The sequence below is a fragment of the Rutidosis leptorrhynchoides genome, chromosome 6, assembly GCF_046630445.1.
Source record: "Rutidosis leptorrhynchoides isolate AG116_Rl617_1_P2 chromosome 6, CSIRO_AGI_Rlap_v1, whole genome shotgun sequence".
Lineage (NCBI taxonomy): Eukaryota > Viridiplantae > Streptophyta > Magnoliopsida > Asterales > Asteraceae > Rutidosis > Rutidosis leptorrhynchoides.
The window spans coordinates 53,706,749-53,731,200 of record NC_092338.1 but is presented as its reverse complement, the minus strand read 5'-3'; the positions used below and the strand labels follow the sequence as shown (position 1 = coordinate 53,731,200).

Below are 24,452 nucleotides of genomic sequence, written 5' to 3'. Positions count from 1 at the left end.
CTTTAAGTTAACGATCTCAATTAATGTTGTTAACCCAATGTTTATTATATCAAATGAGATGTTAAATTATTATATTATCATGATATTATGATGTATGAATATCTCTTAATATGATATATACATTAAAATATCGTTACAACGATAATCGTTACATATAAGTCTCGTTTCGTAATTCTTGAGTTAGTAGTCGTGTTTTTACATATGTAGTTCATTGTTAACACACTTAATGATATATTTAAATATCATTTTATCATGTTAAATATAGTGTATCAATATCTTAATATGATACATATATATTTAGTAGACGTTATCATAACGATAATCGTTATATATATCATTTCGAGTTTCTTAACTTAGTAATCTCATTTCTTATGTATATCACACATTGTTAATATACTTAGTGAGATACTTACTCATCGTAATCTCATGTAAACCATATATATATGTCTATATATACCACAACATGTAGTTTTTACAATTTTGTAACGTTCGTGAATCGCCGGTCAACTTGGGTGATCAATTGTCTATATGAAACTTATTTCATTTAATCAAGTCTTAACAAGTTTGATTGCTTAACACGTTGGAAACATTTAGTCATGTAAATATCAATCTCAATTAATATATATAAACATGGAAAAGTTTGGGTCACTACAGCAATTCCAACTGGGTGCTTAATGGTTTGATCAAAGAGTCTAACACTCATTTTCATTGGACTTAACTCACCTACTCCTAATATCTTATATAGTGAAAGAGGCATAACACTCACACTCGCACCTAAATCTGCTAGTGCATTATACATGACACAATCACTAAGTAGACAAGGAACAATAAATTCACCCGGATCACCCAACCTGGGTGGAGGTTTCGGTGGAACTGTCTTCACCGGGTTTACTTTTACGGTTTTTGTTTCTCGCACTTTCTTATTCTTCTTCTTCTTTCCAGAGGTATCACAAACTTTATACCTATCATTTGCTCATACTCAACTCCTTTTCTTGGAAACAGGATGGGTGGTCTGTATGGTGCCACCACAGGCTTTACATACTCGGGTGGTGGTGATGTTGTAACTTCTTAATTGTTACTCACATCTAAAACCTTCCCATCTTCTGATGTTGGTTTTTCAGAATTCGTTGATACCATATTAACATTCTCATTCCGAGGATTTACTTCAGTATTACTCGGTAGCTTTCCTTGTTCCCTCTCACTAATCATGCTAGCAAGAGTACCTACGTGTTTTTCTAGATTCAAAATGGAAGCTTGTTGAGTTCTTAATGACTGATCAAACCTCTCATTCGTTTGGGTTTGAGATGTAATAAATTGTGTTTGAGATTCCATTAGCTTTGCCATCATTTCTTCCAGATTTGGCTTTTTCTCTTCGGTTTGTTGTGGTGGTTTATATAAGCCAGGTCTTTGTTGATTGAAAGTGTTGTTTTGAGTTAGTTGGTTATTCGGACCTTGTTGGTTATACGAGTTATTGTTGGGTCCATTTGGATTGTAAAGAATGTTTTGATTTCGATTAAAGTTTGGCCTTGGCGGTTGATAATTATTTTGATAATTATATCCCGGCCTTTGGTTCATGTAGTAAACATTCTCACGTTGTTCCATCGTTTGCTCAATGTGACAATCTTTCATTAAGTGTGGTCCACCGCATTGCTCACAACTGATTCGTATTGCGTAAATATCTTTAGTCATCTTTTCCATTCGTCTCTCGAAAGCATCTATTTTTGCGGAAACAGAATCAAAGTCATGGCTAGAATCGGCTCTAGCCGCTTTAGATGAACGAAAAATATCTTTTTTCTGGTGCCACTCATGTGAGTGGGAGGCTGTGTTATCAATAATTTTGTGAGCTTCGGTAGCGGTTTTCTTCATAATGTAACCACCAGCTGCTGTGTCGATATCTTTTCGTGTAGCAACGTCGACACCTTGGTAGAATATTTATACTATTTGATAAGTGTCTAAACCGTGTTGAGGACATCCTCTCAACAACTTATCGAATCTTGTCCACGCTTCATATAAAGTTTCATTTGGCTTTTGTGTGAACGTAACAATTTCTCCTTGAAGTCTCACGGCTTTGGATGCCGGAAAGAATCTTTTAAGAAATTTTTCAACTAAGACATCCCATGTGTCAATCGCCCCTTCAGGTAACGATTCTAACTAATCTTTGGCTTCTCCCTTTAAAGTCCAGGGAAATAACATGAGATAGATCTGTTCATCTTCAACTTCTCTGATTTTGAATAGAGTACAGATCCTATTAAAAGTTCGAAGATGTTCATTTGGATCTTCCTTCGGTGCACCACTAAATTGGCATTGATTAGTTACCATGTGTAGGATTCGTCCTTTGATTTCATAATCTGGCGCATTAATGTCTGGTTGAGTAATGGCATGACCTTGGCCAGTGCGTTTAGCCCTCATTCGGTCTTCCATACTTAGAGGTTCCAGCTTTTCCATGATTGAATTTGTTGAATCTGAATCACTAGAGGATTCTGACTTAATGGTTTCTTCCTCAAAAATTTCTGGATGAGTAATTTGTGGTTCAGGAGGAATGATTAGTGGTTTAGGATCTCTGAATTGTCCCTGAATATCCTCCGGATTCTCAATTGTGAGGTCGGGTTCAAAAAATGGATTATCGGAAATTTGAATTGGAGTACTTGGTCGACTAGATGACGATTCTAAAAAAAATCAACGGCGACAATGTTGGCTAGATGTCTTGATCGAGTTACAGGTGGTGAACGTATAAAAGGTGGTGAACGTTTTGCTCGGTGCATTCACTGAATATCCTATTAGTTATAAAGATAAAAATTATATAAGTTATCAAATTAATAGACTTTTCTGATTTTGCCCACGTTTCGAATAACCAATAGATGCAGCAGGTAGCCAGGACCCTTTAAATCGGAAGCCCACAACTCGCCACTAACAAATCCAACTATTACTACGAACCAAAAAATTTTGGATGTCTATCAATTTAACCGCTTAAAATAATTTTTCGTCGAAATTTTGAAGAAAAAAATAATAATCTATGTCCTAAAAACTAGAGCGTCAAGAAATAAGAAAGAAAAGAGTGCGTCGAAAAACGTCGAAAAATAAAAGGTCGAAAATAATAATAATAAGAAAGTAAAGCGTTGAAACTTAAAATTCTAAAAAAAACTTAAGACTAAAAGTTGCGTCTAAAGGTATTAAAGCTTAAAAGGAATTCTATATCCAAAACGACAATAACTTAATTAGGCACTAAAATATATTTAAAACTAAAGCGATAAGTGATGTCGTAAAATTCTAAAGCGCTTAAGTCTTAATCTAAAGAAAAAGCACTTAAGAGATTTTACGGCAAAGCCTATAAATCTAGAAATATAAAATAACTACGGCAAAAACTAAGTTTAAAACTAATTACGAACGATAAATATACAAATTACGATTAAACGAAATAAAAAGATACAAAATATAAAAATAAAACTTAAAGTTATAAAAATACAATTTTTATAAATATATTATTTTTATATTATTATTTTATAAAAGTATTAATTTATATATTAATAAAACTAATTAAAACTTAAAAATACAAAATTAAATAAACTAAAACTAATTAATATTAAACTAAAACACTAATTATTATTAATTATGAATAATTATAACCCTAACTGCGTAATTAATGCGTACCAGGTTTCAGTCTGTCAGACTGCTCCGCGAGTGCGGATCCTAGATGCCCAAAAGTTCTGCGAGTGCGGAGGATGCAGGTTCAAATGAGCTGCAGGCTCAAATTACGCAGGTTCAGGGTTTTTTTTTTTTTTTTTTACTTTGATTTAATTTTCTGATTTTAAATTTTATAAAATATACTTAAATAAAACTTATATTTTAATAATTACTTATTAGTTTTTGTGACTAAAAATAAAAACTCTTTAATTTTAAATACTTAAAAATATAGATATATAAATATATATTTTTTATGTGTTTATATTTTTGTTTTTTTAAAACTAATAACTTATATAAATATATTTTTACAAAAATAACTTAAAAACTAATTTTTTTTATTTTTTATAGCGTTTCGCTTCGGCGTTTGAGTGTTCCCCGGCAGCGGCGCCAAAAATACTTGATGTGTGCGAGGAAATATACGAAATAGTTATATTTTTATTGCGAAATACTATTAAATATGATACAATTTTACACAAGTTATTTATTTATTTATAGAGTGGATATACCTAAACCTTGCTACAACACTTATAGGCAGTGTACCTAATCGTACAGTAGTGTAGTTTTTAGTAAGTCCGGTTCGTTCCGCAGGGAGCTAGCCAAGTTTAACGCTATATTTTTAAAATATATATATATATATATATATATATATATATATATATATATATATATATATATATATATATATATATATATAGTAATATTATTATTATTATAAAAGGGGGTTTTTACCATTTAATGACTGGTTTGTCGATTTTATGTCTTAAGTCACAATTAAAACCTAATATAAAATATTAAATATATAAATGACTTAATTTAAAGCGTAAAGTAAATAACAATAATAAAAGTGCGATAATTTAAAGTGCGATAAATAAAATGACGATAAATAAAATTGCGATAATTAAAAAGTACGATAATTAAAAATGCAATAAGATATAAAATAAAGGAATTATGCTTATTTAAACTTCCGTAATCATGATGTTCAACGTGTTGATTTTAATTTATTACCATGGGTTAATTATTCTTTATCCTGGATTATTCGATATGTCCATACGGTTTTGTCCATAATAGTCCATCAGTCATAAATATAAAGTGCGAGAGTCCTCGTCAAATTATCCTTATACCCGAAGTCAAATATTCCAACTAATTGGGGATTCGAACTGTAACAAGGTCTTAATACTTTGTTTAATGAATACACCAGGTTATCGACTGCGTGTAATCCAAGGTTTCAATACTTTGTTAACAATTACACCAATTACTCTTGAATGTAATCCACCCCTGTTTCAACGAGTCCATTGACTATTAATCCATCCCCGTGTCCGGTAAAATGAACAATTATTGGTATTTATAGATATCCCTCCCATCGTACCCGATTAAGCGTATGTGGTTATTTATAGATACGTCAAATTGTAACCTTTAATATTAAATTAATGAGGTATCGTTTAGTTAATATAAAACACATTAATAGCCCATAGTCTAATTTTCACAAGTGTCGTTCTTTTGTCCAAACACCAATTATGGTACAAAGCCCAATAACCCCGTCTTTAATATTTAGTCCAACATCACGATTACTTCGGCTTAAATAAGCATAATAATAACTTAGCTACGAGACATTAATTTAAAAAAGTTGAACATAACTTACAATGAGTATTAATAGCGTAGCGTTACACGGATAGAGTTCCGACTTTAAAACCCGTAAAACATTTCTTACAATAACCCAACTAAACCATAACTTTATTATTAAAATTAACTTAAATTAAAATTATAATTATAAAATATAAATATAAATATAAATTGAGAGATTGAAGTAGAAAAAGAGATGCAGAATTCGAGCAGAATGCGTGAGCTTTTATAGGCCCACTTTGAACTGTACAGCTCCACGAGTGCGGTACTTTTGTGCCTTACAGCTCCGCGAGTGCGGAGCTTCGGATTCCAGCTCACCAAATTGAGTTAAACGTGGGCTGCTGAATATTATAATATATAATATAATAATATATAATTTTATATAATTATATATATATATATATATATTATATTATATTCTTGTGCATAGTTGACTTGTAATTTTAGCTCCGTTGAGTTGTACGTTGATGCTCGGTTTATGTCTCAGTTCCGAATTTTCGAACGTCTTTTCGTACACTTAGATATCTTGTACTTTGCGTTTCGCGGCTTGTACTCTTGTCATTTTTAGGCGTTTCTTATCAATAAATTGAACCACTTGAATTATATCTTGTACATTTGAGCTTTTTGGTCATTTGCGTCTTCAAATCGTCATTTTCTTCTTTTGTCTTTGCACTTATTTATTTAAACGATTATTACATAAAAATAGAACAATAGTAACTAAAAGCTTACATATTGGAAGGATATTGATACTAAATATATGTTCCTTTTTAGCATTATCAGTGTAATCCAAGGTTTTAATAATTTGTTAACAATTACACCAATTACCATTGAATGTAATTCACCCCTGTTTTAACAAGTCCGTTGACTATTAATTCATTCCCGTCTCTGGTCAAATGAACAATTATTAGTATTTATAAATATCCCGTCCATCGTACCCGATCGAACGTATGTGGCTATTTATAAATACTTCAAATTGTAAATCTCTATGTTAATCAAATATAAAGTCCATTAATAACCCATAGTCCAATTTCCACAAGTGTCGGTCTTTTGTCCAAACCCTAATTATGGTCCAAAGTTCAATAACTCCGTCTTAATATTTAGTCCAACATCACGATTACTTCGGCTCAAATAAGCATAATAATAACTTAAATACGAGACATTAATTTAAAAAGAAAGAACATAACTTACAATGATTATTTATCGCGTAGTGTTACACGGACAGAACTTTGACTTCAAAACCCATAAAATAACCTTTACATTACCCAAACTAACCTAATATAAAACTAAACTAATATATATTATAAATATATATATATATTTTATATATTATAACAGATGGAGAGAATTGGGTGAATGTGTATCGATGCTTGTTCTCTACATGTGCTATTTATAGGCAAATATAAACACTGTAGGAGATTTGAAAGTTTGTTAGGTGCAGAGAATTGAGGAAATCAACTTGTTTGCTATATTATTATTATATTTGATCACTTAAACGTTTCGTATTATAATTATTATTATTATATTATTAGTATTATATTATTATTATATTATTATTATTATTATTAATTATATATATATTATATTATATTCTTGTGCATAGTTAACTTGTACGTTGATGCTCGTTTTATGTCTCGGTTCCGGTTTTTCGAACGCCTTTTCGTATGCTTTAATATCTTGTACTTTGCGTTTCGCGACTTGTACTTTTATCAATATTTAGACGTTAATCATCAATAAATTGAACCACTTGGAGTTTAACTTGTACGTTTGAGCTTTCTGGTCATTTGCATCTTCAAATCGTCATTTTCGTCTTCCGTCTTCGCACTTATTTAATATAAACGATTACAACTTAAAAATAGAACAATTATAACTAAAAACTTTACATACTGGAAGGATATTGCGATTAAATATATGATCATTTGGAGCACTATCAAATATCCCCACACTTGAACGTTGCTTGTCCTCAAGCAATACAGAACTTGAAATTAAATCACACTTCACTCGAATCACTTTTTTATTCTCACAATTTATACATCAATGATTTTGATATGGCGGTATAAATAATGATAGTAACAATAGAACCATGGTTAAAGGTAGGTGTGCCATCCACAGTTGCCTCGGGTTCAGGTCAACCACACTTGCAATCAAATAGCCGATTTACTTTCGGTTTCCAAAGCAAAGTGCACATTTGAAAGGCGGTTTAAAGTCCCACGTGACTATGAAAATTTAGATCCTTAAGGAAATTGGATCTTTATGAAAACTTTTGATCTTTTGAAAATTTAAGCTAGATTTTACCCTAGACAAGTTTTCCTGAATAACCCTTCACCGGTGTTTGTAAATTGTTTTTGTGGGTTTTGTGGGTTTCAGATTTTAAAATTTTAGCTCAAAACTTATGGTTTTGTGTTACCCACTTGCTAACCTTGTATTAGGAAAGCAACACGTCCAGTATACTTGCTCCGTATATTACCTTTCGGTAAACGACCGTCCGGTTGTAAAGGAAAGCGATGAACAAGCAACTGTTAAGGCAATGTCTAATAACATGCTTTTGATTATGGTCCACATCGTGTCGGATGCAATTACTATCCTTTGTAGGAGAAATAGTAAAGATCACCATATAATTTTTCGGTCTGGCACAAGGTCCTGTCTTCGACCATGCTATGCAACCACCGTTCTTACGGTTGACACCCGATTTGGTTAAGGTGACCTAATGAATTCTGATGAATTCTCAGGATTTTACGTTCAATGGTAATGAACGCATTGAAAATAGGTTTTCAGAAAACAAATTGGTTTTAATTTTGATCAAAATATTTTCTCGTTCAAGCTCGAGTTTAGATATCATCGAATTCCATGAGTTTGTAATTCTCAATCTTTAAGGTCAATCTCAAGGATTGAGTAATATCAGGCTTAAAAGCTGATTTTTGATCTTTAAGGAGATTATCCTTTCTGGGGGTCTGATTCATTAGTCTTATCAAGCTAATTTGCACGGCGCCCTCCCCATTTTACGAGACAGATCCTCTCATGGTTAGGATAAGTCTGACCACTTGGCGACCCTGTTTGATGCCGAGGGCCGTGGATTTCCTACTGATTTTAGAGATGACTTTTCTAGATTTTTCGTCAACCTACAGCTGGTCTGGATGACAACTTCTTGACCTAAATCAAGAAGTGCGTGTCTTTTTCGGAAGACTTTACTTCCTTTTAATGATGGAATTGATTCATCGTGTAGACCCATCTATTCTTTCAAATATATTACATTAAATCTGGTAAAACTGTTAATTTAGTCCAAAACCGAAGCACATGCAATAACTTTACAGAAACATGTGATAGATAGTTTTTAATTGAATAACTTGGTACATTCTTCCCACACTTGGCTTTTATTTGTTTCTTTCTTTGCCTTTTTATTCTCCTATTTTCCATTTTAAATGAATTCAAGCATTTTAGGTTGTTTCTCAATTTATGTCCTTTCCGAGGTAACGATAATTTCTGGTCATTTGCGTCTTCAAATCGTTATTTTCATCTTCCGTCTTCACACTTATTTAATATAAACGATTACAACTTAAAAATAGAACAATTATAACTAAAAACTTTACATATTGGAAGGATATTGCGATTAAATATACGACCATTTGGAGCACTATCAGTATGCAAGCCATGACTTGTACATCATGTAACAGGTTACTAACGTTAATTTATTGACGCAGTTGGTCCCTCGACATAACGAAATCATAATAAACATCACTTTATCTAACGAAATGATAACGAACCCAGATCTTCTAAAATTGAGCTTGTTATGTAAATTAGTAATCATGATACGCCTAAATAACGACCAAACATACGAGGAAATTTTATAGTTTACAACTTTACATAAATGAGATATATCCGAACTTTAGTTAAGAAATCTGGTGGCCAATTGTAAAGGAGAAACGTCAAGGGAAAAAATAACAAATCTGAGAATCCTCGGGTTCAAGGGCAAGTGGTGGAGGATCGAATCTTCGCAAATGAAAGTTCCCAATGCTGTCTATGCAATCATGACACCTAAAATAACGAAATAATAAAAAATTCAATTTGGTCCTTTTCGGTAATTTCACATTTTCATGTTCTCATTCCTTTATAAAATGGCATGAAAAGGTAAAATTAGTTTTCTCGTTTTCTTGATGGGTGACAGATCATAACACAAATTACAAATACCTTATCAGTACAGAGGTTTGGTGGAGGACACACAAGTTGAAGGGAGTTTCATGCAATGACCTCGTGGAGCTAAGCCCTCACGTACTGAATCAATGCAACACCTCCTCCTGAGACAACCTGTGGAAAATCAGGACCAATGATACTCTTGTAGATACTGTACAACTAAAGCAAGGAACGTATGAGAATAACGAAGCTACTTGTGAATGATTTGAAGCACATACTTAGAGGGGAAAAAAACAGAACTACAAAACAATATTAATTGTTTAATTGAGGGTTCAATCTCCAACGCCTATTGAATAGCCCGTTCACACTTTTCTTCTAGATGTAATACATCAACTCTCTGCATGACATGTGTAAATGATGAAAAATATATAGACGCTCTTTGCAAATAGAGAATTGGGTAGAAAAGGAAATTGAAAAAAAACCAAAAGATGAATCACTTGTGATAATAAAATTTTATCGAGAGAAAGTGGAGTTGATAGTTTAATTGAAGTGACATAAATTTAGTAATGGGAAAAAATGAGATTTTGTGGGGAAGAAATAAAGAATTTAGGTGAATTTTGTAAGAGAAGGACTCCAAGGATTTATGAATTCCTTGTAAAAATGAGATGAAGATGAAGAAGATCTGATTTATGAATTTAGGATTGGAAAAATTGTTTAATTGTAACAGAGATAATTAACAGTCATTGTGTTTAAGGACTAACTGCGTCAAAAAACTAACTTTAGTAACTTATTACAGGATATATAAGTTATGATTTACATACAATATACTGTAACATATTTAGAAGTTAAATGCATACAATAAAAATTTGGTGAAAATTCAAATGTATTTTCAAACAATTTTTTCTTTAGTTTATTTATAAAAATGAAAACCGAGTTAAAACTTTTAGAAGACACTTCATTTTATTTTAAAGGGTTAAAGCCAAAAATAGGCTACAAACTTACACAAGTGTACCGATGTCGCCCACAAACCCATTTTCGTCCTACTGTCGTCTACAAACTTTGAAAAAATGTGCTAATATCAACATTTTGGCGTTTTGACCTGTTACATATTAATTTTGTCCTGGTAATTTTTTTTTTTATTTTTTTTAAGAATTAAGATCCAATCCACAAATGACACGTGTTAATTCTGACCAGTTTAGCCGGTAGCAAGTCATTTTTGTTTACATCGGTATACTTTTTGAAAGTTTTTATCTACAATGGTACACTTTTTGAAAGTTTGTAGGTGACAGTAGGACGAAAATGAGTTTGTGAGTGACATCGATACATTTGTGTAAGTTTGTAGCCTATTTTTGGCTTTAACCCTATTTTAAACATCTCTAATTTTCCATTTTAATCACCGTCTCTATGACAGTACGACCGCTTGAACCTAACGAGGAGGGAACAATGGTATAATTGACGGGAATTCATATTTTGTTCATATTTATCACTCGATTTTAGCTTTTGTAATCCTAAATTAGCTTCCGCATAACAATCACTACTCGATAATTATTTATTGTTTTCATTATACACTAGTTTGATCCTGAAACATGAATAATTACAGCCAGTTTGATGCCTCCACCGTCTTCTCCGGTGGCGGTTTTATGCCTCCTTCTCAGGCCAATCAAAATACCGAATCTGCATCCCCTGCTTACACTAAGGTATTTTAAGTCTATCATTAAAAATCGTTAATTCTTTTTACCTTTAGCAGTTATAGTTATTATCAAGTTTAATAAATATGTAAATTTTTTTTGTTACGTGCAGAATCGTGAAACACAAACGCTGATTCCGTTAACCGTTAATCAAATTAGCAAAGCGTTGTTATCGAATGACGATAAAGTCAATTTTCTCATTGACGGTGTTGATATTAACAACGTAGCGTTTCATTTTATTTCAAACTGGTGCATATATACACGACTATAATGCTATGTTAACTATCTATGTGTGGAAGTATTGCTATGAATGTTATGACAATTTGCCTAGCACACCTATATCAGCGGAAGCTAGCATATAATTTGTTTGAGACAAACTTGCGAGAAATAAAAAAAAGCAAATAAATTAACTGATAACACAACGATTTAACGTGGTTCGACAAAACCATGCCTACGTCCACCCCAAGAGTCTCCTTTATTCTTATAATATAAAAGAACCCAGTACAAGAAAAATTACACTATGAGTTAACCCAAACCCAAGCCCCTTAGATTTTAGGATAAAATCTAAGTTTCCCGTACACCCTTTTACACTCCTTATAAGACTAAACTCTTAACCTCACAAATAAACACACTCCGTTGATAAATCCTATCAACTATGTTTTTCCCATTTGTGACTTGATCCCTTTCTCTGGATGCTTTTCACCTTATGCATGAGTACATATTTATACTTGAAAATATATGCGTACATGCTACACCAACTATGTGAAAACCTTTTAGCCTACCTTATAGCTTTGACTTTGAAATCTCCATGTGCATGTAAACATACATATATATACAAGAATCACTTTTCTTCTTTGACTTTGCTAAACACGTTCCTTTGTAAGAAGCAAAATTCATTTTTGCCAAGACTAATTACCAATTTGTCTTTTATACTTTTAAAAGTCAATTCCAATTTTTCAACTAAATGTTTGTCATCAATTTGGACTCTATCCAACAATCTCCACCTTGACAAACATTTATCTTCTTCATCACCGAAAATATTATAACCTAGTATTTTCACCATTGGCCTCCGTTATCACCGCTGCACACACCTTGAATCACCTCGGTCCTAAACCCGATTCAAATAAAACCGGCCAATAACCATGTGCAGCTGACCCTGTCAACTTACTTAGTTGACTCCGGAGAGGCGTCTCGAATCACCTCTTCCACCACAGTAGGATTTTCCTTCTCACCATCGTCTACCTTGATCAAACATGTCCCCACATGTTCCCAATCAATTTCTCGCGTGCACGCTTTCTAAACCTTCGAGACACGAGTACATTTTGTACTCGCCACCAGACGATATAAACCCTCATACTTCTCTCGCTTAGTCAGGACCTTCACGCCACGTGTGATTTTCATAACTCCACTTACAGCCTTATAACCATATCCTTGAGAATCCAACACGCATAAGAAAATTAGATTCTTGCACATCCTTGGTGTGTACGCCACACCACCAAGAGCGTAAGCAGCTCCGTGAAACAATTTTATTTTCACCATGCAAACACCCTCAACATCACATGTTGATCCACCACCTAAAGTCAGCACCCCAGCCTTCTTTAACATAAGCTTATCAAAATAAGCTTCCTTGGAACACATATGCATCGTACAACCAGAATCTAAAATCCATTCATCTTGAGCAGAAGTAGAACTTTTGGAGATTGTGAGAACATCTCCCAAATTAACCGATTCATTAACTGTTATTACAACTAATGAACCCCCAGATTTATCTTCACCATTCTTCCAGAGTGAACAACCCTTCTTGTAGTGACCCCACTCTTGACATTTGAAGCACTGGAAACCCTTCACGCCATCTCCAGATCTAGACCTACCGTTATCACTAGATCTCTTTTCGGCAAACCTTACCCTTCCATCACCAACCATAGCAAACCCATGCTCAAAATGGTCATTGGATCTTCGTCTCTAATCATGTGATAAGATTACCGGTACTACATCCTCCATCTTTACAGTAGCTAGCCTTACTATAAAGAACAATAGTAACCACAATATCATACGAACTGGGAAGAGAGACATGAAGAATAAGGGTCTTATCTTCTTCCTCAACACAAACCTCAACTTTTGCGAGTTGATACACCTAACCATTAAACACGTTCATGTGTTTTATAATATCCCAATCATCATCCGCCATCCGAAATGGCTCCACCTTAAATTGCATACCACCGTTTTCCACCATCTCTAAACAAAAAATATCCGATAAACCTGGATACGCTCTGATACCACTTGTTATGACAATTTGCCTAGCGCACGTATACCAGCGGAAGCTAGAATATAATTTGTTTGAGACAAACTTGCGAGAAATAATGAAAAGCAAATAAAGTAACTGATAACACAATGATTTAACGTGGTTCGACAAAACCCTGCCTACGTCCACCCCAAGAGTCTCATTTATTCTTATAATATAAAAGAACCCAGTACAAGAAAAAGTACACTATGAGTTAACCCAAACCCAAGCCCCTTAGATTTTAGGATAAAATCTAAGTTTCCCGTACACCCTTTTATACTCCTTATAAGACTAAACTCTTAACCTCACAAATAAACACACTCCGTTGATAAACCCTATCAACTATGTTTTTCCCATTTGTGGCTTGATCCCTTTCTCTGGATGCTTTTCACCTTATGCATGAGTACATATTTATACTTGAAAATATATGCGTACATGCTACACCAACTTGACATGTGAAAACCTTTTAGCCTACCTTGTAGCTTTGACTTTGAAATCTCTATGTGCATGTAAACATACGTATACAAGAATCACTTTTCTTCTTTGACTTTGCTAAACACGTTTCTTTGTAAGAAGCAAAATTCATTTTTGCCAAGACTAATTACCAATTTGTCTTTTATACTTTTAAAAGCCAATTCCAAATTTTCAACTAAATGTTTGTCATCAATTTGGACTCTATCCAACAATGAACCCTAATTTTATTATATGTACTGACTACTGAGTGAGTAACTCTGTTGCTATTTCTGTTAAAATTAGGTTAAGTTAGTGGGGATGGTATGTAACAAGACTGTGAGGGTTACTGATGTTAATTTTATGCTTGATGATGGTACTAGTCGAGTTGAGTGCAACCGATGGTACATGTACGTTTTATTGTTATTTTTATTTAATTATTTTTTATAGTATTTATTATTATTATCTGTGTTGTACTTTGATTACATAGTATTGTGTTTTCGTGATGTTTTAGGGGAACTGATCCAGTAGACACAAAGGAGATGGATGGAATTATGTACATTATCATATATTTTGTGATTCATGAATGATAATTGAATTTGAGGCTGTAGGAATGTATTGTATGATTGTAATATTTGTGTTGATTAACTTTTAAAATTTAGGGATGGGACTTATGTTCGAGTTCACGGCCATTTAAAAGGCTTCCAGGGGAAAAAGCAGCTCACGATATACGGTATCAAGTATGATCTTAAACACATTTGTTTATCAATCTATTTCAAGTTATATTTTACTTTTTATATATATATTTATGATGATGATAATTTGTTGGAGATATGGAGAACTTTAAACAATTAGAGGGAAGATTCCAGGAAACTCACACTAAGCTTCCACGAAGTTGTTAGGAAACTCACATGCAGCTTCTACGAAGTTGTTAGGAAACTCACATGTAGCTTCCATGAAGTTGTGAGGAAATTCACATGTAGCTTCCACGAAGCTATCAGGAAACTCACATGTAGCTTCCATGAAGCTGTCAGGAGACTCACATGAAGCTTCAAGGAATTGTTTTTAGCTTACTCTTTAAACCATTCTATAAATAGACCCTCTTGTAACTCATTGTAAACACACCACAAATATTCAGTAAATACATTCTCTAGTTGGTCCGTGGACTAAAGCAATCACAAAGATTGCATATAACCACGTTATCTCTTGTGTCGATTTACATTTCTTGCATTTATAATCTTTCGTTCATTAAGTGGGTTAGTAATCTTGTAGAATTACTATCGGTGAGTCATCTTGTTGAATCACTTGCGTTGTTTTGGGTCCTAATATCCTTACAACTGGTATCAGAGCTCAAGGTTTCGACTTTGGGTACGATGGCGGAAGACGGAAAGTTTAGAATCGACCGATTCGATGGGAGAGACTTTGGCTTTTGGAAGATGCAAATTGAAGATTACTTGTATCAAAAGAAGCTACATCAACCTCTGTTAGAGACCAAGCCTGAAAGCATGAGCGATGCCGATTGGACGCTTTTGGATCATCAAGCTTTGGGTACGATTCGTCTTTCACTTGCTAAGAACGTTGCATACAACGTTGTGAATGAGAAGACGACGTTTGCTTGCTTGAAAGCACTCTCTAACATGTATGAGAAACCTACCGCTTCTAATAAGGTTTTTCTCATGTGACAATTGTTCAATACGAAGATGAAAGAAGGTACGAGTGCAACGGATCATATCAACGAGTTCAACAACATCATATCGAGGTTAGCATCGGTAGATATTGTGTTTGATGATGAGTTAAAGGCACTAATCTTGCTTTCATCATTACCGGAAAGTTGGTCGGGTACGGTTACCGCAGTTAGTAGCTCTACGGGAACTACTAAGCTAGCGTTCGAAGGAATAAGGGATTTGATTCTAGGTGAAGATACTCGTAGGAGAAACTCGGGGGAATCAACATCTGGTTCTTTATTAAATGTTGACAACCGTGGTAGGAAATTTGAACGCGGTGAAAAGAAGGGTAGAAAGAAGTCTAAGAAGAGGTATCCATCGAAAGATAGAAGTGAAGCTGTTTGTTGGGGTTGCAATCAAAAAAGGCACTTTCAAAGGAATTGTAAAAATGGTCCGGCGAAAGGTGTGAACTTGACCTCAGATGAAAGTGATGATGCACTTTTGTGCAGTGTTGAAAATTCTATGGAGAATTGGATTTTGGATTCGGGAGCTTCGTTTCATGCTACTCATGTCAAAAGCATGATGAAGAATTTTCGATCATATCAAGGCAAGGTGAGATTGGCGGACGACAAACAACTCAATATAGAGGGCATTGGAGATGTTTTATTGAAGACTACTCTTGGCTCTAATTGGACCTTGAAAAACGTAAGGTACATTCCTAAATTAAAAAGGAAACTTATTTCGGTTGGTCAATTAGATGATGAAGGTAACGCGGTTACTTTTGAAAACCGCCAATGGAAGGTGGTTAAGGGTAGTTGTGTAGTGGCTCGTGGACATAAAAGGGGAACTCTTTATATGGTTGAAGTGTTTGATGAAGACACGGTGGTTGCTACGGTTAATGTTGAGTCTGAATCAACTCTATGGCACCGAAGACTTGGGCATATGAGTGAGAAGGGTACGAAGATGCTTGTTTCGAGTGGGAGAATTCCGGATTTGAAAAAGGTAGAACTTGGGTTTTGCGAACTATGTGTATATGGGAAGCAAAAGAAGGTGACTTTTGGGAAATCAGGAAATGCTCCTAAGTTGGAGAAATTGGAGCTTGTTCATACGGATGTATTTGGTCCAACCAATGTAGAATCACATGGAGGTTCTCGCTATTATGTCACCTTCATTGACGACTCCACTTGAAAGGTATGGGTTTATTTTCTTAAAGCTAAATCTGATGTATTTAATACATTTGTGAAGTGGAAAGCTATGGTAGAAAATGAGACTAACTTGAAGGTCAAGTGCTTGAAGTCGGATAATGGAGGGGAATATGGTAGTCTTGAGTTTAAAGACCATTGTGCAAAGCTCGGTATTAGAATGTTAAAAACGGTACCGGAGACACCGCAACACAATGGGGTCGCCAAACGTATGAATCGTACGTTAAATGAAAGGGCTAAGAGTATGAGACTACATGCCGGTTTGCCTAAGATGTTTTGGGAAGATGCGTTTAACACGGCGGCTTATTTGATAAATAGGGGACCCTCAACACCGTTGGGTTTCCAAATTCCCGAGGAAGAATGGCAAGGTAAGAAAGTGAGTTATGGTCACCTTAGGATCTTTGGGTGTAATGCATATGTGAAGACCAAAGATGCGGATAGAGACAAGCTTGACGCTAAGTCAAAGAAGTGTATTTTCATTGGCTACGGGTCGGATGAAATGGGTTATCGTTGTTGGGATAACGAGGCTAGAAAAGTAATTCGTTCTCGTGATGTTACTTTTGATGAAGATTCGTTCTATGGCAAACCGGAAACGGGGAGTCCTAAACCGGGTCATGTTACTTTTGACGATGTTTCTATTGATGATCTTACAGGTTCTAGTGGGAGTACGGGAAACAATGAATTGCCAATGAACGGTGAGGCGTCAGAAAATGCTAATGATGGGGATGGTTCGGAAAGCGGTGATGATTTCGAACATAGTGCGAGTTCTAGTGATGAGGAGGATACAAATGAAACCGGTCCAACCATTTCGGTTACTCCTACACTAAGACGCTCGACTAGAGTGCCCAAACCTAATCCTAGGTATTCTCCATCAGCAAACTACTTGCTCTATACCGAGAATGGTGAACCCGAAAGTTACTTTGAGGCAAGGAGGACAAAAGAATCCATACAATGGGAGCTTGCCATGAAAGAAGAGATGGGGTCACTTGAGAAGAATAAAACTTGGTCACTAGTGAAATTACCTCATGATAAAAGGGTGTTGCAAAGTAAATAGGTGTATCGAATCAAGAATGAGTTGGATGGCAAGAAAAGGTACAAGGCTCGTTTGGTGGTTAAAGGCTTTCAACAAAATAAAGGAGTTGACTACCAAAAGATATTTTCACCGGTGGTGAAGATGACTACTATTCATTTGGTACTTTCTATGGTTGCATCCGAGGACTTACATCTAGAGCAACTAGATGTGAAGACCGCATTCTTACATGGTAACCTTGATGAAGAGATCTATATGAGGCAACCCGAGGGCTTTGAGGTAAAGGGTAAAGAGAAGTGGGTTTGTAAGCTAAAGAAAAGTTTGTATGGATTGAAGCAAGCACCTCGGCAATGGTACTTGAAGTTTGACGAGTTTATGAAGAAGATTGGTTTCTTAAGATGTGAAGCGGATCACTGTTGCTACTTGAAGAAATTCAAGTCTTCTTACATAATCTTATTGTTGTATGTTGATGACATGTTACTTGCAGGTTCCAACATGTCCAAAATCAACAAGTTGAAGGGATTACTTTCCCATGAGTTCGAGATGAAAGATCTTGGTGGTGCTAGGCAAATACTTGGCATGAGTATTGTGCATGATCGTGTGAAGGGTACTCTATACTTGTCTCAATCCAAATATATTGAGAAAGTTGTAGAGAGGTTTAACATGGAAACTTCAAAGGCTCGTTTTATGCCTTTGGGTAACACGATAAAGCTATCGAAAAGTCAATCACCTAAAATGGAAGAAGACAAAATGGAGATGGAAAAGGTTCCATATGCATCGGCTATGGGTAATATTATGTATGCCATGGTTTGTACAAGACCCGATATTTCTCAAGCAGTGGGAGTTGTAAGTCGTTATATGTCTAATCCAGGGAAAGAGCATTGGGAAGCAGTCAAATGGTTGCTTCGTTATTTGAAAGGTACTTCTAATATGGGATTGTGTTTCTCTAAAAACAATCTCATACTTAGGGGTTATGCGGATGCTGATTTGGGTGGATGTGATGATTCGGGGAAAAGCACTACGGGTTATGTTTTCATAATAGGGAAGACGGCGGTTAGTTGGATGTCTCGACTACAAAAGAGTGTTGCTTTATCAACCACCGAAGCCGAATATATGGCTATTGCAGAAGCTTCTAAAGAGCTTGTTTGGTTGAAAAACTTCTTAGGTGAGTTGGGTAAAAGACAAGACTATTATGTCTTGAATTGTGATAATCAAAGTGCGGTTCATCTTGGGAAGAATTCGGTGTTTCATAGTCGTATGAAACACATCAAGATAAGGTATCATTTTATTCGACAACATATAAATGATGGTACTTTATTATTGGAGAAAATCCTTGGTACGAAGAATCCTGCTGATATGTTTAATAAGATTGTTACGACAGAGAAATTGAGGTTTTGCATTACCTCAATTGGTCTTCTAATGAATTGATGAGAGAAGACCCCAACTAGAGAATTAGAGAGTTAATATTCTAACAAGTAGTGTTGAAGACCTTGTATCGAAAGTCTGCTCATCCAAAGTATGTGTTGAGTGTACGTGTCCCAAATGGAGTTTGGCGGTATAATGGTGGTTTAACGTTCTTGGTTAGATCGTTGATATTTTGGATTGACGAAGGTTGGGTTTGTTCAAAGTCTCCAAGTGGGAGATTGTTGGAGATATTGAGAACTTTAAACAATTAGAGGGAAGATTCCAGGAAACTCACATGAAGCTTCCACGAAGTTGTTAGGAAACTCACATGCAGCTTCTACGAAGTTGTTAGGAAACTCACATGTAGTTTCCACGAAGTTGTGAGGAAATTCACATGTAGCTTCCACGAAGCTGTCAGGAAACTCACATGTAGCTTCCATGAAGCTGTCAGGAAACTCACATGAAGCTTTAAGGAATTATTTTTAGCTTACTCTTTAAACCATTCTATAAATAGACCCTCTTGTAACTCATTGTAAACACACCACAAATATTCAGTAAATGCATTCTCTAGTTGGTCTGTGGACTAAAGCAATCACAAAGATTGCATATAACCACGTTATCTCTTGTGTCGATTTACATTTCTTGCATTTATAATCTTTCGTTCATTAAGTGGGTTAGTAATCTTGTAGAATTACTATCGGTGAGTCATCTTGTTGAATCACTTGCGTTGTTTTGGGTCCTAATATCCTTACATAATTTACTTCAACATGCAGGCCGGTGACTGACTTTAATGAGATCACATATCACCTTGTTGAATGTATCTATGTTCACTCTTACAACACAAAGTTAATGGTAGAAATTCACAACCTTACTCTCTTAATTATTTCACACATGTTATACGAGATGAATACTAAGTTTTTTTTTTTTTTTTTTTTTTTTTTTTTTTTTTATGTATGTGTGTGTATAACAACGATGCTGTCTGTTTATGATAGAAACAACCTGGTAGCAGTAGTCATGGGTATATGCAAAGTGCAGTTGCCAACACACAAACATACCAAACCGTGCCATCAAACTGAGTAAGCTAACAGACTCCCTCTTATCAGTTTTAACTGCATTAATAATTTTTTAGAAGGTTTGAGTTGCAAATAATGATTCTACTAACTGCATAAAACATCCAAGCACAGAAGCTAGCTATGGTGCATACGAGTGGCAGCTTTATAATTTTTTTTATTATACCAAATAATTAGTACGAATTTTGTGATTATTAGTTTGCTGGTCATTATGTTGCTGATGGGATCAATGATGTTGATAAAATGGTGAGAGATTATCTGATGTTGCCGGCTAGTTTGTAAGTTTTCCAAGTGCCTTCAGTTAGCAATCGTTTGTGTGTGTGTTGTAGTTCTAGATGCAATTTTATTAGACATCTGCTGTACTATTTGTGTCAATTATTGAAGCGAAAAAATTACAGCTCATTTGAATTTGACTCGAGAGACGTTTGTGAACTTTGTATATTTCAGATCAAGGGAACAAGGGGTACACAAAGAGGAACTTGTTGCACAACTGGGTATACCTTTGGACAAGATACAATAAATCTCTTCTTCTTTCTTCCTTGAACACGTTTAGTGGGTGGCAAAACGGGTGTTTAAGTTGGGTAACATTCCTCATCTTCAATTTAGGTTGACTACATTTTACGTGGAAAAAATCATTGTTAAATAAAATGAGTTTGGAGTTTTATGCATCTGTAGTTACACTTTGGTTAACTTCTAAGTTATAAGTTATAACCTGTTATTTTCTTAGGCTAATATTTATAAATTTGCATGATTGACCTGTTAGGCTGTTAGAGCTCAAACATAACCTAACTTATGTTGTTTGAAATAACTAACTTAAACGAAATCATCTGATGTGATTAACATGGTTGGCTTTGTTTGTAATAGGGCATCAGTTAAATTTCTGGTGGAAGACGGGTTTGCCTACACAACAGTTGATAATAAGCACCACAAGTGCACTGCTAATGGCTGATATATGTTTTCATTGTATTAGCATTGCAGTTCTGGATTAACTTTAAAGTGCAAATGATAAGATAGTATTAGATTTTGAAGTTCCGTATGTGTGTTGTATATTGTTCTTGTTATGACAACTTGCGCAACGCACCCACACTAGCGGAAGCTAGGATATAATTTTTTGAGACAAACTTGAGAGAAATAAAAGAAAGCAAAATAAAATAACTGATAACACGACGATTTAACGTGGTTCGGAAAAACCCTGCCTACGTCCACCCCAAGAGTTCCCTTTATTCTTATAATATAAAAGAACCCGATACAAGAAAAAGTACACTATAAGTTAACCCTAACCCAAGCTCCTTAGAATTTTAAGATAAAATCTAAGTTTCCCGTACACTCTTTTACACTCCTTACAAGAATAAACTCTCGACCTCACAAAAAACACACTCCGTTGATATTATCGCTCAACTATGTTTTTCCTTTTTGTGATACTTAATCCTCCCTTGTATTTGATCCATTTGGATGCCTTCTATCCTTTCCAAGTCCATCTATTTATAGATGCACATATACATGTGAAAACCTAGCTTGCAAACTTCAATTTGGCAACTATTGCTAAACACCACATGTATACATTATATCTTGACTTTTGAGCAAGGCAAATCAAACTTTTCTACAATGACTTCTCACATGGAGAAGACAATTTCATTTTGATGTCTTCACCATGCAAAAGACAATTTCAATTTGTCTACTAAATGTGAGCCATCATATTGGACAACCGTCCAACAATCTCCACCTTGGTGAACATTCCATCTTCTCCGTCACCGAAAATACTAACGCTTAGTACTTTTACCATTGGCCTCTGTATCACCGCTGCACACACCTTGAATCATCTCGGTACCTGATTCAAATAAACTGGCCAATAATCATGTGTAGCTAACCCTGTCAACTTACCTAGTTGACACTGAAGAGGAGTCTTGAATCACCTCTTCCACCACCGTAGTATTTTCCTTCTCACCATCGTCTACCTTGGTCAAACATGTCCCAACATGTTCCCGGCCTGTTTCCCACGTACACGCTTTAAAAAACTTCGAGACACGAGTACAATTTGTACTCGCCACCAGACGATGTAAACCCTCATACTTCTCTCCCTTCGCACCGTCTCTTGATCTGAACCTACTTTTATTACCAGATCTCTTTTCGGCAAACCTTCCCTTTCCATGACCAACCATAGTAAACTCATGCTCATAACGGCCATCGGATCTTTGTCTCTTATTATGAGATAAAAGTGCTGGTACTACCTCCTCCATCTTTACAGTAGTCTTACCATAAAGAATAGTAGTGACCAAAGTATCATACGAACTGGGAAGAGAGGTAAGAAGAATAAGGGCCTTATCTTCTTCTTCAATATTAACCTCAACTTTTGCAAGTTGATCCACCAGACCATTTAACACGGTCATGTGTTCAATGATATTCCCGCCCTCTTCCATCTTCAACTGATAAAGATCACGCTTCAAGTTTAGTTGTGGTCATATTCTTCCCGAGATATAATGTGACGACCCCGTCAAAATACTTAACGGCTCCGTCACTTGGTCCCACAGCTTGATCGGACTTAAATGAATTAAATAAACAACATTGCATTCTTTTATTTCAAAAGTTTCCCAAAAAGGAAACATACCAAAATATGTAGTTTAAAAGTAACCCAACATATTAATTAACCAAAGTTGACATAAAACATTGTCAACAAACCACGAGTTTAAATTATTCAAAAACAGAATGCAAGTTCAAAGTTTCATAATTGTTTCATTAAAATCTGACCAAATGCATGCAGACTCTTCTAAACACAGTGGAAGCATCACATAACTCAAGTACCTGTGAAAACATGCGAGTAAACTGTCAACACAAAGGTTGAGTGAATTATAGGTTTAGATAATTGAATAACCTTAGACCACAAGATTTAAAATGTTAGAAAACATAAACCATTATTCCATTATCAATGAGCCACCTGGTAACCACTTAACCCTTTATTTACCCTTGCCAAACACAATAAATGATATACACCGGACGGTGTATCTACAACAAAATACGAAGTACTAAACATTCCGATTATAAATTGCTAGCGCGACTAGCTCGAAATGGGGTTGTCAAACTCGATAGATCTATCCGTAGGATTCGTGTTCACCAGTAGAAACCATTGATTAGAGTTACCAGACTAGGGAATATTTTTGTCCAACTCACAATGAATAATTTAAATTTAATTTTCACTTGTGTCTAAACGTAAAATAAAATGCATGTAATCACATCCCAAAAATATATCTTGAAAAGTATGTAAAAATGGGACTATAACTCACCTTAATAGTAGCGAAGTAACCAACACAAATAAGCGAACAGCAAATGGAGTATAGTGATCAGGAATGATCACAACGCCAACCTATAAATAAAGTAGGTCGATATAAATAACTAACTTAGGTCAAGTCTTAGTATGATAGCTATTGTACATGTTGCAAGTAGACATAGAACAATACTCAACATGCATCGGTTTGATCGGAACAGCGTACGGACACACACTTTCTATTTTTAAAAAGTTTCTATTTTTAGAAGGTTTTCATTTTTGGAAAGTTTCTATTTTAGGAAAGTTTCTATGTTAGGAAAGTTTCTATTTTAGGAAAGTTTCTATTTTAGGAAAGTTTCTATTTTTGGAAAGTTTCCAAATTTAGAAAGTTCTCATATTTAGAAAGTTTTTATTTTTAGAAAGTTTTTAAGTTAGGAAAGTTTCCTTAATTAGAAAGTCAACAAAAGTCAACTGAAAGTCAAAGTCAACCAAAAGTCAACTCAAAAGTCAACCTTGGTCAAACATAGTCAACATTAATTTTAAAAGTGTAAGTTATAATAATAATATAAGTTATAATGTTAATTAAAGTCAAATATGTATAATTATGTTATAACATAAGTTTAATTAAATTGAAATGAATTATTAAAGTTAACATAAGTTTAAATGATATAATTAATATAACATAATTAATTAATTAATTAATTAAATGTTAGTCATAATATAACAATTATTAATTAATAATAAATTTTAATCATATCATAAGTATTATTAATTAATAATGAATTATTAATTATATCATAAGTTACTAATTATAATTATTAAATCTTAAGTATTTAATAATTAATTTATAATTAAATAATAACTAAGTGTTATAATAATTAAATAATTATTTAATCCTTATTATAAGTCTTATTATAATAATCTCATAATATAAGTTTAATACTTATCATAAGTATTTTTCATTAATAATAAAAGTAT

General features: G+C 34.4%; 1 non-coding gene and 1 pseudogene across 1 annotated transcript; both read left to right on the top strand.

The window, feature by feature from the left end:
- Positions 1 to 1,954: 1,954 nt before the first annotated feature.
- On the top strand, positions 1,955 to 2,061 carry LOC139856630 (small nucleolar RNA R71). The gene has a single exon (XR_011762099.1). It is a non-coding gene; the product is annotated as a small nucleolar RNA R71 (small nucleolar RNA).
- Positions 2,062 to 11,012: 8,951 nt separating this feature from the next.
- LOC139853642 (replication protein A 32 kDa subunit A-like) lies at positions 11,013 to 21,164 on the top strand (annotated as a pseudogene).
- The last annotated feature ends 3,288 nt before the right edge of the window (positions 21,165 to 24,452 follow it).